We start from the raw sequence: 4,011 nt of genomic DNA, 5'->3' as shown, positions 1-4,011 counted from the left end.
GAGTATAAGTAGTATTTCAACTCCCTTTTAATTTAGGTGTGTTTCCTGCTATATAAGGTAGAATGCTCCCTGGTAACTAAATTCTTTATGTATGTATTTATATATTTGTATTGGGGTGAAATGAGGTAGAAAATCCTGCTATATAAGGTTGAAATGTTCCCTGGAAACTAGACTACTAGTGTATGTGTTTATATGCATGTATTGGAAGTGAGATTGGAAGTGGCTGACGTGAAATTTTGTTAATTTGTAGTGCAATCAAGGGACTCTGTCATAGGAATTGGCAATCTTCCTATAGACTATAATTCTTAAGAAAAGAGGTTTCTCTGGATCTTGTATCTCCATGTAAACAACTTTGTCCAGTTCTGCATACTCTTATAGACTAAATATTTGTGCAATTCTTTTTTTAAAATAAGTTTTTTATTGTGAAAATACTGTACAGAGGGGTTATAATCACATGAGTATGAGTACATTTCTTATCAACCATTGTTGCCTCCTTTGTTTTTCCCCTACCATCCCTTCCCTCCCACCTCCACAACTACATTTTCCCCTATCCCACCCCCCACTCCCTACCCCCATCTAAGAAAAACCCAGGACCTTGGGCTGGGAAGGTGGCTCAGTGGTAGAGCGCTTGCCTTGCATGCATGAGGCCCTGGGTTCGATTCCCAGCACCACATAAGCAAAAAGAAAAAAACCTGGAAGTGGCACTGTGGCTCAAGTGGTAGAGTGCTGGCCTTGAGCTGAAGAGCTGAGGGACACACCCAGGCCCAGAGTTCAGGCCCCATGACCGGACCCCCCCCCCAAAAGAAAAGAAAAGAAAAACCCAGGACCGGATAGATTTATAGCAGAATTCTACAAGGCCTTCAAAGCAGAACTCACACCAATACTCCTTCAACTCTTCAATGAAATTGAAACAGAAAGTTCACTACCGAACTCTTTCTATGAAGCTATCATAACCCTCATCCCAAAACCAGGCAGGGACTCATCAAAGAAAGATATTTGTGCACTTAAGAGTCACAAGTTCTAAGCTAACTCTCATGTAATGGCAACATGGATTGGGGCTGTTGAGAAGCCTTTAGTATGACAGTGGAGCCCTCATTTCTTACATCAATGACTTTATAAAAGAGATCTCAATGAGTTCTCTTCCTGTTCTCTTCCCCTGGTGAGGACACAGCAAGGAACCATCTATGAACCAGGAAACTGGCCTTTGCCATATAGTGAATCTACTTTTGCCTTGTTTTTGGACTTCCCAATCTCTAGAATTATGAAAAATGAATTTCTGTTGTTTATAAGCCACCTACTCTATGGTATTTTTGTTATGGCAGCTTAAATCAACTAAAACAGATACTAAGCCAAATGGTTAATCCTACTCAACTCAAATAGGAAGCTAGAGTGGATAATCAAGTAAAAAAAAGAACACTAAACTTTTAAGATGTTATTAAGAACAGTACATGATTAATTTAAATAATAGAGACTAATTTCAACAATATTTAATTAAATAACTTGACATGTTTGTAAGATCAACAAACTTTGTTTTGAATATTTATAGTGTTAGTTTTCTTTTTTTGAACTGAGATCGTCAGATCTCAGCCTTCTGAGTATCTGGGATTATAAGTGTGAGCCACCAGTGCCCAGCTATTGTTAGCTTTTAATAGAGAGGTTATTCACTGATCTAAGTTGATTCTGCTAGGAGTTGGAGAGCTACAATTGCCACTTTGAGACTTAGAGGCATATAATATTACCTTTCCATTACCATTACCATTTGAAATTTTACAATTAAATATTTAAATATGTAAAATATTAAAGTTTTGGCAATTTGCATACATCGCACATTTTTCAACAAAAAAAGCAGAAATAGGTTACATCTTGTTGGGGGAAGCAAACAGCCTTAAATAGTCTAATCTGTCAACCACCCCTCTTCAGCTCACTTATCTTTTCTGTACCTCTCACACTCTTGAGACCCTTTACCTGGTATCAGGATCCTTGATGAGAAACAGGTCTCTTACAGAGAGCTTAGAATTTTCCTAATTGATGTAAGCATCAAAAAAGAGGACCTAGCTGAAAGAGGACCCAGTTGATGTCTGTTAGAAATGTGCCATGACTAATACAGACATGTCACAATTAAGCATTTCTTAAATCCACAGTTTTGCATCAAGATTGGGAACTGTCACACACAGAGGCTTCATTTCAAAACCAAGATGGCTTATGTTCCACTCTTCTGCCTTGAATAACATATATTTTTGTTTCTGAATCTCCAGTCCCCTGTGTAAAGGGAGAAGGTACAAATGGAATTAAATAGAGTTATAAGGATTAAATGAAAATGTGTGTGAAGGGTCTGACATGTAGCAAGCGCTCAGTAAGGGCCAGTGTTGTCATTTTGCATGTAAATCTCACAGGAAAAGTACTGTTTTGTTCTCCGGTATATTTCTGTGGGCAGTTTTTGGCAAATAATATATTCTCGATATTTTTAAAGAATTAATGAGCAAGTGGATGAGACAAATGATTTGGCTTCCAGTATTAACTCACTCAATGAAATTCAAGGAATTTTATTGACTGGAATAGACATTTCCCAAAAGCAGACATACAAATGACAAATAGACATTTGGGGACGAAAATACTCAACACTACTAAACATCAAGGAACAATAAATTAAAATCACAATGAGATATCATCTTATCGCTATCAAAACATCTATTATAAAAAAGATAAAAGATAAGAATTACCAGTCAAGATGTGAAGAATATAGCCATCATGGAAAACAGTGTAGAGATTCTTCCAAAAGTAATATTACCAAGAGATTCAGCAAACCTACAGGGGTATATATCTAAAGGATATGAAATAAGCTAGAGAGATATCTGCACTCCTATGTTCATTGCTTATTAACAATATCCATCAATAAGTTTCTACCAATAGAAGAATAGATAAAGAATAGACTTATAGACTACTGTGGTATTCAAACTTTACAAGGAAGGAGAATAGAGTCAAATTAATAAAAGAGAGACTGTATTCAAAAGAGAAATAGCCGGTCACCAGTGGCTCACACCTCTAATCCTAGCTACTCAAGAGGCAGAGATCTGAGGATTTCGATTCAAAGCCAGCCCAGGCAGAAAAGTCCGTGAGACTCTTATCTCCAACAAACCACTAAAAAACCGGAAGTGGCACTGTGGCTCAAGTGGTAGAACGCTCACCTTGAGCTGAAGAGTGCAGAGACAGCACCCAGGCCCAGAGTTCAAGCCCCATGACCGATGAGAGAGAGAAAGAGATAGAGAGAGAGACAGAGAAAGAGAGAAATAAACAGATGAAAGAAGAAATCAGTTCAAATAGTTTCATTAGTGAGAAATTGAACAACTTGGATGAGAAATACAGTAAGAGATAGAATTCAAAAAAACTTTACACACAAAGCATATGTAAAAATATGAAAAGGAAAAGCTCAATAAGTCAAATAAAAAACTCAGCTCAAAGTATCTCCAATAAACGATACCAGGTGGGAAAAATATCAGAGACTGTAAATAAGGTTAAGGATTTATTACATTCATGTATCAATAAGAAAGAAAAAGCAACTGTGACAACAATACTCAAGAATCCTGGACATGATTAGATCAAACCTGTGAAGGTGTGATATAGAAGAGGAAACCAAAGTATAGAATAAAGGCATAGAAAGCTTACTCATAATGAATAAGTAAAAAACTTGTTCATAAAATCTTTATTCAATAAAAGCATAGAAAGCTTTATTCAACTTATTCAAAACTTTATTCAATGCAAAATTTCTCATATACCAGGAAAAAAGTGGACATCCAAATCCAGGAGACAAAACCTCCAATTGACTTAAAAAGTAAGAAATCTCTCCATATTATATTATTAGTAAAATGTCAAAAGTAGAGAATAAAGAAATAATAAAAATTCTAAGATAAAAATGCAAAGTAGCACTCAAAAGAAAATTTTTCAGGATAGCAACAGATGTTTCCACAGAAATTCTAAAGGCCAGAAGAGCATGGATTCGACCAAAATCACATT

At 36.2% G+C, this 4,011-nt stretch overlaps 1 non-coding gene across 1 annotated transcript; it reads left to right on the top strand.

Annotated features, from left to right (window-relative positions):
• The first annotated feature begins 603 nt into the window (after positions 1 to 603).
• On the top strand, positions 604 to 671 carry Trnaa-ugc. Its single transcript has one exon. It is a non-coding gene; the product is annotated as a tRNA-Ala (tRNA).
• Positions 672 to 4,011: the final 3,340 nt, after the last annotated feature.

This window comes from Dipodomys ordii, unplaced genomic scaffold, assembly GCF_000151885.1.
Source record: "Dipodomys ordii isolate 6190 unplaced genomic scaffold, Dord_2.0 Scaffold9, whole genome shotgun sequence".
Classification (NCBI taxonomy): Eukaryota; Metazoa; Chordata; class Mammalia; order Rodentia; family Heteromyidae; genus Dipodomys; species Dipodomys ordii.
This window is presented reverse-complemented; position numbering and strand designations above follow the sequence as displayed.